General features: G+C 37.4%; 1 protein-coding gene across 9 annotated transcripts in view; it reads left to right on the forward strand.

The window, feature by feature from the left end:
* Positions 1-14295, forward strand: part of Pced1b (PC-esterase domain containing 1B) — a 155622-nt gene that overhangs the window by 100851 nt on the left and 40476 nt on the right. The gene's annotated exons all lie outside the window — the stretch shown is intronic.

The following is a 14295-nucleotide window of genomic DNA, read 5'->3' on the forward strand; positions in this document are numbered from 1 at the left end:
ATGAGACCCTGTCTCTAAAAAAAAAAAAAAAAAAAAATCTGTGTTTTAGTCTCTGTCTCTTGTTCCTGGTATAAACCTCCAAAAACCTGTGTAATTTTCTGAGTGATGGAGGAGGTAACTGTTCTCGAGTGGTAGTATTTGGTCTTTCCTTCTGGCTCCTGATACAGATCTCCCATTCCTTTGGAATTTTCTGTATGATAAAAGGGTCTGTGTGATAGGAACTTGAAAATGTTCAGCATGACACTTGTCTTCTAGGGAGGGGAAAGGGGCTGACAGTTGAGTTAGTAACTGATCATTTGTACATAATGCAGCCTCCATAAAAGCCCTGCGTTGAGAACATGTGCAGGTGTTAGGAGAGTGCATGCCAGAGAGGGGGTGAAGCTCTGTGCCTCTTCCCCCACACCTTGCCCTGTGCAACTCTTGTCTGCCCATTGGTATCCTCTATTGTAGCAAATTAACACCTTAAATATACTTTCCTAAATACTGTGAGCTGTTTTAGCAAATTTTGAATCCAAGAATGGAGTTGTGGGAACCACCAGTTTATAGCCAACTTGGATCCAAGTAGTGGATCATTTGAGTAACTACTTGCAATTGATAACTGAAGTGGGCCTGAGCCATTAACCTACTGAATGTGATGCTATCTCCAATATCAGGACTGGCTTAAATTATAGGATACTCAGCTGGTGTGGGAGACTTGGTCAGGGTGGGAGAAGCCCTGCACATCTGCTCACAGAAGCAGAGTGTTGAGAATATAGTAGGAGAGAAACAGATTGCTTTGCTCCCTAAACAAGAAGCCAAAGCTATCATCAGTAAGGCTAGCAAGAAAATACAGTTATAGCTGAATCAAGAAAGATTGGGAGGGAGTGAAAATACAGTCTCTTTCACATAAACTGAGCAGCCCCAAGATGAGTTTCAAGCTATGAACTCTGAGATACCTTGGAGCAGAAATCGATAGCTTAGCAGAATTTTCATCTGGGCTGTGTAAAAGCAGAAAGGAGATGCTACCAGATACAAAGCGCCCAACATACACAATTCTCATCTGGCGGCAAAAAGGAAATGCCACTAAAAGATGGGTATTTTAGAAACTGGAAAGTCTGGCCAGAAGTGTGTACCTGAATCATTCACTGAAGGAAATTATAGGTAGGCTATAATTTAGGATGGTTTTACTTAAGATTTTTAGATTCATGATGGTGCAAAAGTGATAAAAGTACGGTAGAAACCATATTTTGAATTTTGAATTTTAACCATCAGTCCAGGCAATGCTGGACAGCAGCAGCTGCAACAAAGCACCTGGCAGCCACAGAACATGAGGGTAGAAAACCAGTGGTTCACAGTGTGCTGTGTTGCTGAACTGTGTGATATTTGGTCGGATCAGGGTTCTTAATGCATTTCAGCACACAGTATTTTCAATTTACTGTGCATTTGTCTGGATGCAGTGTCATCACAAGTTGAGGACCATGTGAAGATTGTAGAGTAGGTAAGATGGTTCGGCTATATTTCACCACTAGAGAAACAGGAGAATATACATCTTCCACGAATTAGGCTAATTGATGCTCAAGCGCACACTCATCCCATTGCTTCACTGTATATTTTGTCCCCCTGACATCAAACTTGTTGGGATGCATGGTGGCTTCTGCTTTGTGACTGAATTAGGAAAAGAGTTTGACTAGAGGAGTTGGACTAGTTTGTGTGAGAGGAGAGAGGAGAAATGGGGTGTGTGGCAACTAGATACAGAGGCTTATTTCCAAAACAATGTTTGAAACTCTGGTCAAGAAATGAGGGTCAGATGCTGGCAGATCTATTTGCATGGAAGATCCTAAGGTTCTGAGAAGGAGAAAAAGCATGAGGCTGGAAGGATAATAAGGTCTCTAGATGTGACCACACCTTCTTGAGGACTCACAGGACCAAGGATAGCATGGAATTGGAAAGAGGCCTTCCTCTCTCCTCTACAGAGAACTCAACACCTTACTGTCACCCCAGGAATCTGGCACCTTTGGCTTGGACACTGGCTTTGTCACCTCAGTAGTGATGGCAGCAGTGGCAGGGAAGTCAGATAGCACAGGCCAAGACACCAGCAAGTGCAGCCAGAAGAAGGTCGTAGGGGGGTTCCCTGTAGTGTGTGTATTTGGCAAAGTGATTTGTGGACATATATGAGGCTTCCCCATCTGGGGCGTACATAGGGACACTTTGGAATGAGTGGCTAAGTTGCTACTTAGAAGATGCAAAGGGTATTCCCTTGGTAGTCAGACCAGGCAACATCAGTGTCAACTGTCAGTGATAAAATGGCAGCAATTAGATATTTCCTATAGCTCTTATCTCCTCTAAAATTAAGGATAAAACAATAAAATGTTGAAAGCATGAATTCAATGTCAGACTAACCATCTTCGTGCTAATGATATAAAAATGCATTATCATTGTTTACAAAAATATGGGAGGTAATTGCCTTATCATTTTTAATTTTGAAAAGTAAAGAGAGATTAATTATATGAATGTGTATCTAGATAACTTAGAAATGGAAGCATTGCCATAATTTGTTTTATTAAATACTCAATTATCTACCATGAGTAATCTCTCTCTATTACATATACATATTTTACATATTATATATGCATAGTCTTCATATTTTATATATTGGCATAAAGACATTATGTGTGTATTTCTAAATTATTATCATCATGTGAATTGGGTACTGGGTTAGTGAAGGTATTTTCAACTCTAGTGTCCTGATTGAATATAATGAAATTTTAAAAATATGTATGAAACAGAATGCTGGATCTCTAAATTCTTGTAAATCCGGAGCTTTTTTTTTCAACCTGATTTATTTCCTGCACACACACACACACACACAAAAAAATGTAAAATGCTCAACTCTCTCTCAGTGCTAAGCAGAGGACAATACCTCATTAACAACCAATAAAATCCTTCTATCACAAGAAACATGCTGTAATTTCCTCTTTGTCAAAATCAGAACTGAAGTCAACAAGATCAGTGCAGAACTGGATGCTAATAATAGATCACTCCCACTGATAATGGAAAGGCTGAAGGCTTCACAAACCTTTTCAAAGAACAGATTGATAAAATTTTAAAGTAACAAATAGTTCTGTCTCTCTAAGCAGTCATGTTTCAGAGGGTTGAGCAGTTAGAAATCTTTATAAACTGAAGAGGGCCAATGAAACCTGAAGACAGTTCAGAAAACAGCAACTAAAATGATGGAAAGCTTGGGAGATCCTCCTAGGGAGAAGATGCTAGAGGGACCAAACATATATATTTGAATTGGTTGGATAAGAAAGAAAGAGAACTTAGAAGACTTGAAATGTGTGAACCAGTAAGTGAATAACTTCAAGGAACAGATCAGTTATAATAATATGATAGTGCATGTTTTTCTTTTAAAGCCTTTGAATAACTCACGAAACATACACTATTATTATTCCCACTGTACAGCTGAGAAAAAGCTGAGGCTAGTAACCTACATGATGTGATATGGCTAGTGGCTTTGGCCTCAGAGGCCCGGCTACGTGACCACAATGCCCTAGCTATTACCACACCACATTGCCTCAAGAGTAGAAATACCCAGCTCCCGTGAGAGTGTTGAAAAATGAGGACATATAAACAAATGTGATTTAGTATTCATCACTCCAGAGATTGTAAATGCAAGTGGATATCTACAGAATAGCTGGGGCGTCTACCTTAGAGCTCTATAACAAGGGCATTAAGATTCTCTTTGTTTCTGGTAATGACTGAAAGGATGGTTTTTACTCATCATGCTATTTGGAAAAAAAATAACATAAAAAAATTAGCATCTTAATTAAATTACATATTTGATGTCTTGGGAGTGTTAACCAAGTTATGGAATGAACTTTTGTCTATCAGAGAAAAGTAGAATTACAGTTCAGGTACTCTGAAACTTTAATAAGTAAGATTGATGTCATAATGAATCTGAATAGGTAAAGATGTGAACAGAATATTCAAGAAGACTTCTCAGCTGTCTATCTCTTGTAGCGAAGCGTGGGATTCTTAAATATATTTTGCCTCAAGGATATTAGCATAAACTTTTCAAGAAATCTAAGATAGCATTGTATTACTGTTTCCTAAAATGTGTTTGCTACAGTACTTATTATAGGTGTGTACTCTAAAAATCAATTTCATTATCAGACTAAAGATTTGCAAGCACCTCAACATTGAGAAAAGACTCTGAGAAGTTTAGAAATAAAGAAATTGATTTAACTTCGGTTAGCAAACAGTCCCCAAATGTATTAATTTCAAGGACACTTCTTTTTTTTTTTTTTTTTATTCCTTTATAAACCACCCACTAACCTAGTGCTTGACTGAAAAAACCACCCTGAATTATTTTATACTCACATCCAAGTAATTTTTACTACTTGATTACAAAGCGGTCCTGTTAATCACACCTTCTTGCTCGGCCATCTTATAATGTGTATGCTTAAGGACAAGAACTCATCTGTCCATAGACTTCCCTCCCTGGCAAAGATATTTGTTTGACAGATTTTCCTTCACAGATTGTTCTGATAATTATGAGATCTCCATTGAGGGCCTCTACAAAAACTAGGATCCCCTGCACTCACCTGGTGTTATGACACCAAGTAGGGGTGTCACTTGGTTCCTCTTGATGTAGAGCTGTTATTTTCAAGAGAAAATACAGCATGGAAGTGACAAACAAAGCAATTTAATGAATCTAGGTCTGTGAAAATTGTATCATCTTATTTTTCTAGCTTTATTATGAATTAGGGGAAGCTTGGCATATCCATTAGTATTTTTTGGACAGAAGAGACAGAAAACCTGGCAGTAGCTTGAAGATCTTTACCATGTGAAGAATTCTAGAGGTTAGTGACAGCAGTAGACCCATTGTACAGTGATACTGTCATTCTCCTGCCCTTTCACAAGTTTTCCTTTCCACCATCCTACTCGTAGACTTTATCATACTCATGGCCTCAGATCATAAGATAACTGCTGTGCTCCCAAGAAGATGAAAGGAAAGGAATTAAGACCTTGAAATGGGTTGAATTGGGTTCTCCCTTGGAAAAAATATATAGATATAGATAATATTCATATAGTTTTCAATATCCTAACTTCAAAAACCTATGAATATGGCATTGTTTGGAATAGGGTCTATGCAGATGTAATTAGTTAAAATGAGATCATACTCAACTAGGATGGGCCCTAATTCAGTCACTGATGTCCTTATGAAAAGACAGAGACACACACAAAGAAGAGAAAATTCTATGGAGGCACAGACACAGCCAGAGGGAAGGCAGCGCAGAAGACAGGCATAAGAAAAAATACAGGAAGTTTATTGACACAGCCATTGCACATATACACAGGAGTGTTTAATGATAAGGAACTCAAAGAGGTAATTAGAACTTGAACTTACATACCACCTAACAAAGAAGGATAATTTTGTAAAGAAGTGACAAAAAAGGGCTAGGGATTTAGGTCAATAGCTCAAGCACTTTCCTGGTAAGCACTAGGTCATAGTACCCAAAATAAATAAATAAAACAGAAGTGACAAAAGAAAATGAGCTTCTAAGGGCAGTGAATTGTGGGAAGTCATATGTACTAGCAAACTAATGGTACATAAGGACTTGTTAATAGGACTTGTTTGTGTGCATTCCTAAAAATGGCTTCTTGTCATTGGCAATAAAGTTACCCCTTCCTGGAAGATGCGACCCTCAAGGGGAATTGATGTTGCTTTCAGGTAGATAGGGGGAAGACAAAGACCTCATCCTGCATCTACTTTTTTGTAATTGTCTTAAGCTCAAAATGGCACTCAAGTGGCATTTTTTACAATAGCTAACTCTAAATCCCTTCACTGGAAACTTCAGGAACTAGGAAGGACTTTTCTCTTCTAGTATCAGTGGGAGCATGTTCTCACTGACACCTTATTCAGTCCTTCCAAACTGTTAGATAATAAATATCTGTTGTTATAAGCAACATGTTGAACAATCCTAATATAAAATCCAAAATCCAATATGCTCCAAAATCTGAAACTTTTGGGGCACTGACATGACACCCCAAGTAGAAAATTCCACATTTGAACTCATATAATGAATGGCAGTCAAAATGTGCATTAAAAATATTCTATGAAATTTCCTTCAGGCTTTGCAGGTAATGTATATATACAAATGAATTATGTGTTAGAGTTGCATCCTGTTTTAGTTACTTTTCTCTCATTGCTGGGACAAAATAACTCAATGCTCAAAATTATGGAAAGAAATATTTATTTCTTATTTTAAAGAGATTAAGACAAAACAGGACAAAACAGAGCAGATCAAAACAACAATGTAAGCAAAACAGTATTTCACCAGAAGACAACCCATAATTAACAATAACTACCACAATGTCTCACTCTTTGAAATAGTTGAGTATAACTTCATATACAATAGTATCAAACATAACAAAATAGTATAAAAACATTCAAGAGAATGAAAGTATTACAGGATTTTCAAAACCAAATAACAGAAAACAAACAGTGGCTACTGTATTATCTCATTTTTCATAGGAAATTTGTTCATACTTTCACACATAATATAATCCAATAAAGTACAACATGATAGAGCCAATGGAAACAGAAGAGCAAGAACGTGGTAGGACTTCAGAGTAAGATGATATTACATCAGTACTGGCTATTATAATGACTTGTTTCCCTCAAATTAACTGTTCATAACATCACAGATAATAAAGTCAAAAAACCAGGACAAACACATTACAACTGATCATTATAAGGCTTCAAAACAATGTAATAGGGAATCATGATTACCCTAAACTCTTATGTACTCTTACTATTTCTTACACTAGAGAGACTATACGGTATTTATACATGTGAGTTTGATTTATTTTGCTTATGAGTATGGTCTCAAGTTGCACCCATTTATTAGTAAATATCTCAATGTGATCATTCTTTATAGCTGAGTAGTACTCCATTGTATAAAAATACCACACCTTTTTTATCCATTCCTCAGTTGATGGACACTTAGCTTATTTCCAAGATCTGGCTATTACAAATTGTGCTGGTATCAACAGGGGTGAAAGTATATCACTGAGTTATGATACTTTCAGTTCTTCTGGGAATATGCCCAGAAGTGGAATAGCTGGGTCGAATGGGACCTCCAATCCCAGATTTTTGAGGAATCTCCACACTGACCTCCATTGTGGTTGCACCAGTCTGTACTCCCATCAACAGTGCAGGAGAGTTCTTTTTTCCCCACATCCTCTCCAGCATTTGTTGTTAGTAGTTTTCTTGATCCTGGCCATTCTTTCAGGAGTGAGATGGAATATCAGTATGGTTTTAATTTGCATTTCTCTAATGACTAACAATGATGAACATTTTTTCATATATTTATTTGCCATTTGTATTTCTTCATCTGAAAAGTGTGTATTGATCTCAGATGCCCACTTTTGGATTGGGTCCTTGAGTTTCAGGACTCTGATTTATTTTTATTCTTTATATGTTTTAGACAGAAGTCTTCTGTCTGAGGGACAGTTCACTAAGATTTTTTCCCAGTTTGTGGGTTTTCTTTTCACTATGCTGGAGATTTGTTTTGACATGCAGAAACTTTTTAATAAGATGTGATCCCAGTTATTGATTCTGGGAAGTAGTTTCTGTATGGTTTGATTCCTATTCAAGAATTCTCTCCCTACCCCTATGTCTTCAAGATGTTTACCTACTTTGTCTTCCAGCAGATTAAGTGTTTGTGTTTTAATATTCAGATCTTTGATCCATTTAGATTTTAGTTTAGTATACGGTGATAGGCATGGGTCTAGTTTTAATTTTCGGCATATGGAGAGCCAGGTTTTCCAGCACCATTTATTAAAGAGACTGTCATTTTTCCAGTGAATGTTTGGCCCCTGTATCAAATATAAGGTGGTTGAGTGTGTTAGTAGTTGTGGTTGATTCTTCTAGTCTATTCCGTTGATCTTCAGATCTATTTTTATTCCAGTACCATGTTGATTTTATTACAGTAGCTTTGTAGTATCATTCAAGTCAGGGATTGTGATGCCTCCTGCCTTGCCTTTGCTGCTTATAATTGCCTTTGCTATTCTAGGTCTCTTCTGGTTCCAGATGAATTTTAGGAGTGATTTCTCTAGGCCTATGAAGTATGTTGATGGTATTTTCATTGGGATTACATCTGTATAGCAGTTTTGGGAGAATGGCCATTTTCACAACATTTATTCTCCCTATCCATGAGCAAGGGATGTCTTTCCATTTTCTGAGATTTTCTTCAATTTATTTTTTTAGGATATTATAGTTTTCCCTGTATAGATCTTTTACTTCTCTCATAAGATTAATTCCTAAGTATTTCGGCTTTTTGGATGCTAGTGTGAAGGGTGAGGCTTCTCTTATTTCTCTCTCCATAATCTTTGTTGTTAGTGTATAGAAATGCTATTGATTTTTGAGCATTGATTTTATATCAAGCTACATTGCTGAATTTATTTATTATATCTAGGAGTCTTTCAGTGGAGTTCTGGGGGTCTTCTATGTAGAGTATCATGTCATCCACAAATCATGATAATTTAAATTCCTCTTTTACTATTTTTACCTCTTTTATTTTTCTGTCTTGTCTAATTGCTCTGACTAGTATTTCCAGTACTATATTGAATAGGAGCAGTGATAAGGGACATCCTTGTCTTGTGCCTGATTTTAAGGTAAAGGCTTTCAGTTTTTGACCATTTAATATGATGCTGGCTGATGGTTTTTCATAGATGGCCTTTATCATATTGAGGTAAAGACCATCTATTCCAATTTCCTGTAAAGTTCTTATCATGAATGAGTGCTGCTTTTTCTGCATCTATAGAAATGATCATGTGATTCTTACTTTTGGTTTTATTGATACGATGGATTACATTTATTGACTTATATATGTTGAACCATCCCTGCATGCCTGGGGTGAATCCCACTTGGTCATGGTGTATAATCTTCTTAATGATTTGCTGCATCCTATTCGCCAATATTTTATTGAGGATTTTTGCATCTGTGTTCATTAGGGAGATTGGCCTGTAGTTCTCTTTTTTAGTTGGGTCCTCCTCAGGTTTTGGTACTAGAGTTACATTTGCTTCCAGGAATGACTTAGGAAGAATTGCTTCCCTTTTGATTTCATTGAAGAGTTTGAGGAATGTCAGCATGAAGTCTTCTTTGTATTTCTTGTAAAATTCCACAGTGAATCTGTCTGGGCTGGGCTCTTATTTGTAGGTAAGGACTTAATTACATTTTCAAGTTCATTGATAGAAATTGGGTTATTCAGCAGTTTTACATCTTCTTGACCCAGCTTTAGTACTTCATATGTTTCTAGGAATCTGTCCATTTCTTCTGTGTTATCAAACCTATGAGAGTAGAGGTTTTTGAAATAGGTTTTGATGATCTTCTGTATTTCTACAGGGTCTGTAGTGATTTCGTCTTTTTCGTTCCTTATTGCATGAATTTGAGCTTTTTCTTTCCTTTTTTAAATTAGATTGGCTAAGGACTTATCAATTTTATTTATTCTTTCAAAGAACCAACTCTTTCATTCATTGATTCTTTGGATTGTTTTCTTAGTCTCTATTGCATTAATTTCTGCTCTGACTTTTATGATTTCCACCCTTCTTTTGGCTCTGGATTTAACTTGCTCTTCTTTTTCTAGATGTTTGAGGTGTAGCATCAGATTGTTTATTTTTATTCGTTCTGTTTTCCTGATGTAGGAACTCAGTGCAATAGATTTTCCTCTGAGGACTGCTTTCATTGCATCCCACAGATTCCAGTAAGTTGTATTTGTATTTTCGTTTGCTTGTCAGTATTGTATAATTGCTTCTTTAATTTCCTCTGTGATCCACTGATTGCTCAAGAGTATGTTATTCAATTTCCATATTTTTGTGGGGTTTTTGCAGTTTCTTTTATCATTAATCTCTAGTTTCATGGTGCTATGATCTGATAACATGCATGGGATAATTTCAACTCTTTTGCATTTATTTAAATATGTTCTGTGTATTACTATGTAGTGTATTTTAGAGAATGTTCCATGTACTGCTGAGAAGAATGTATATTCTGATGTTGCTGGATAGAACACTCTGTATATGTCTATCAAATCCATTTGTTCACAAGTGTGATTCAGTTCTATTATTTCTTTGCTGATTCTATGTCTGGTTGATCTGTTCCTTGGTGTCAATGGTGTGTTAAGGTCTCCTGTTATAATTGTGTTATTGTTAATATGATTTTTTATTTCTATTAATATTTGCTTTGTGTAACTGGGTGCTCTGGAATTTGGTGCATATATATTTAAGATAGTTATCTCTTCCTCTTGAAGTTTTCCCCTAACCGGTATGTAATAACCTTCTTTGTCTCTGAGGATCATTCTTCAAAAGTTCACGTTATCTGCAAACAGGATAGCTACCCCCACTTTTTGGGGGGTTCCTGTTGCATGTAATATTGTTTTTTAATCCTTTGACTTGCAGTCTATGAGTTTCTTTTTGAGTTAGATGCGTTTCTTGTAGACAGCATATGGTTGGATGTTGTTTCTTGATCCATTCTGCAAGTCTGTTTCTTTTAATGGTGAATTGAGACCATTTACATTAATGGTTGTAACTGTTATATATTGGTTTATTGTTGACATGTTATTTTTTTGCTGTTGCATCTTTATCTTTCCATACTGCTTAGTTGTCTGTCTTGTTTATTGGTTTTTTCCTATGTGCATCTAAAGTGTTTTTCAGTATTCTTTGCAGGGTTGGCTTGGTGATCATGAAGTTCTTCAGCTGTTCTTTGTCATGGAAGTATCTTATGTCTCAATCCATTTTGAAGGACAGTTTTTCTGGGTACATCAGTCTAGGTTGGAAGTCATTCTCCTTTAGGATCTGAAATACTTCACTCCATGCTTTTCTTGACTTCATTGTTTGTGTTGGGAAGTCTGCTATAATTGATAGGCTTTCCTTTATAGGTGATCTGTCTCTTCTCTCTGACAGCTTTTAATATTCTATTTTTATGTTGGATTTCTGGGATGGTGATTTTTATATGTCTGGGTGTAGTTTTGCTTTGATTATGGCTATTTGGAGTTCTATATGCTTCAAAAATCCTAATGTCAGTTTCCATTCTCATGTTTGGGAAATTTTCAGCTGTTACTTCTGTAAACAGTCTCTTGATATCATTTGTGTTGTCCTCTTCTTTTTCATCTATCCCTATTAATCTTACATTGTTTTTCTTTGAGTCATTTTGCAGCTGTTGGATTGTAATTTCCTGATTCCTTGTTATTTTTAAGAGATCTTTCCTTTCCTGTTCACTAGCTGCAATCTTGTTGAGATCTGAAATTCTATCTTCTCTTTCGTTGAGGCGGTTTTTATAACTTCCAATATAATTTTTGATTTCCTGTATATCTCTTTGAATCTGTTTTATATATTGTTTTTTTCTTATATTGTTCATCCAGGAACTCTTTTTGTTTTGTTCCTCTAATTTTTTTAACTGTGTCTTCTTTAGATGTGTTTAGCATCTCTGTCATTACTTTTATCATTTCTTCTTTTACCTGGAATATTATTTCTCATTTGAACTCCTTTAAAGCTTCCTGGAGTTGCTTCTTTATTTCAGTTACTATTATTCCAGATATTTCAGATGTATGGCATGTATTTTCTTCGATGATGGCTCCTAGGCTTTCTTGGAATGGGCTGGATGTTTGAGATTGCATTTTGGTCTTTCGTTTTGTCATTTTCCTATATTTCCATGTTTCAAGTGTTGTTCCAAAGCTTCCCCTGCGTGTGCCGGAAATTGTCTTCTATGTCCTGGGCTCCTGGGACTCCTCTGGTAGCGTAGCTCCCTCCTTGGGCAGCGAGGCCCCTAGATTAAAAGAAGGTTGCCAGGCTCATCTCAGGTAGGCCTAAAGCCTCCTCAAGCTGCACAGCTCACCACTCTGGCAGCCAAGCTGTCTGGCTGGAAAGAAGGCCAACAGGCATGGTCCAGGCAGGCCCAAATCCCACTAAGCTCACTCTTGTGGCCACAGCCACAAGCCCAGTGGGCCCCAACCACCTACAGCAAGGATCTCATACTCTTCCAAGAATTGGATGTTGTGTAACCATCCACCTCCTTGGGTGGCAAACCTCCCTGGGCTGATAGAAGGTCACCCTTATGGGCTAGGTAGGCCTCAAACCTCCTCCGCAGGGCTGCTCCCTCCACAGGTGGTGACAGCAGTACTGGTGCTCTCTAGGCCAAGAGAAGGTCACAGGCAAGGGCAGAGCAGATTCCTGAAGCTCAGCTCAGCCCCTTCCTCCAGGTGGGCAGCTGCAGCATGCTCTCCACATGGAGAGAAGAGTGGAAAGAAATATTTTCTTAGCTCACAATTTGTCGAAGTTTCAGTCCAAAATCAGTTGGCTCCAAGCAGGGTAATGTGGTACTGGTTAATAGCTCATGGCAGCAAAAGACAGCAAAAGCAGCAAGAGCAAAAAGGGAGGAGAGAGAGAGACAGAGCACAAGCCTCTTTCCCTCTCATATATTATATGCAGGTTACCTACCCCAGAGTGAGTGTTGCACTCACACTCATAATCCCAGCACTGGACCATGAATCAATCACAAACTCTAGAAGCCTGCCCTCATGACTGCTTGGGGGTACATCTAAACACAAACCATAATACATTCCATCACTAAGATACCTCGTTGTATATATACAGATTTTCCAAAAACTAACTTCGAAGTACTTCTAGTCCCATGCATTTCTCATAAGAGATATACAGCTTGTGCTATATTATGGTAACCCAAGGAAAAACCCAGGTCTTGTTACCAGACAAGGCCTTTTTTGCCCACCATGTAGTATGCCATTCCCCCAAAACAGTTTTATAAATGAGATGGACTTCTTGTGCAAGTAGGTAAAGGGTCAAGTATACTTTTTTAAGGATAGGGCTTGGAGATATTTTTGGGGTAAAGAAGCAGAGTAATTTAAAGCGCAGGGAAAGGTAATTGGAGGTGAAGTCATCAGTGGTCTGCATACGTGTAACCAGACTTCATACTCTCCATAGGATGCATGTTCAGAAAATGGCAGTATTAGCTAGGTCTGAATTGGAAGTTTTGGCTCTCTAATGTCAAAGGGTCATCCACTAGACTTCCACAAAGTGAAAAGTCAGTAGTTTCAATACAAACAGTGTTCAAATCCCTGAAAAGTAACCTACTAGGCTGTTATAATGCACAAGTCAGTGGTGTTATATACAACAGAGCTTGGGGGCTGGGGATTTAGCTCAGCGGCATAAGCACTTGCCTTGCAAGCAGGCAGTCGTGAGTTCAATCCCTGGTACCGATACAAAGGAAAAAAAAAAAGAAAAATATCTGATTTGATATACAACAGAGCTCGTGAAAACATAATATATTGTTCAACTGTGTTATCTCCAAAATTAGTGATTTTTAAAGTTACCTAGAAGCAAATGACTAAAAGTAAATGAAACTAGATTTCTTCAGGTTTTTCCCTTGGTTTTGATCCCTTTATTACAAAATATGGTTTTTACTTACAGCATCTCCAGTGACTTCTCTTAACATATCATTGACAAGAAACGGGTGAGAACAAACCAGGATGGAGGGGACATAACCAGTCAGACCTGTCTCCAGTCATCCCTTGGGCAGGCGTAGGAGACACCCTCCTTGCAATCAAGAATCTCTCTCCCCTCCCCCAACACTAGAAGAAGAGAAATAGTTCTGGGGAGGCAGGCTCAAAGATGCTTTGTGGGCCACACTTGGAAATGCTGACTACTCACAATGTTTGACTCATCTCAGACAAATCTACATTCTCCAGAAGCATTAATGAATTTAAATAAAGGCTCTAGATAGATGGTTCCCAGGTAGGAAGTTAGACAATCTTAGGGAATATTAGAGTGAGCATTCCAGGTTCAGACCATAGATTTCCTCTAAAATCCAAAGTCAGATTGTAAATTTAGTGAAAATGACCTGTCAGAAAATTGGAAATCTCACAAAGAAGAAAAGGCAGGTGAAATACTGATACTGATGAAAATCAATCCCCCATCCATACTTCAAGGGACTTAATTACCTAGCTTCAAAAAGGAAATGTAAGTGGGAGGAGAGAAGGGGTTGAAAGGAAGGTAGAGGAATGGGAAAAACAAACAAGTTATAACATATTCATGTACAAATTCTCTATGACACATGTGATCATTGTGTATGTCTAAAATATGCCAATGAAATCTAATTTAAAAAAAATTTTTAAGTGGATGAAAAAAGGAAAGAAAAATAAGGATGCTTTTTTAACTACAGGGAGCAATGTATATGTAAGATGTGCATTTTAAAACATAACACAAAACAACAGTAGTTCTGGAATTCATAAATATTAATTT

The sequence above is a fragment of the Cavia porcellus genome, unplaced genomic scaffold, assembly GCF_034190915.1.
Source record: "Cavia porcellus strain 051 isolate PalLab524CR breed Dunkin Hartley unplaced genomic scaffold, mCavPor4.1 scaffold_8, whole genome shotgun sequence".
Taxonomy (NCBI): Eukaryota; Metazoa; Chordata; class Mammalia; order Rodentia; family Caviidae; genus Cavia; species Cavia porcellus.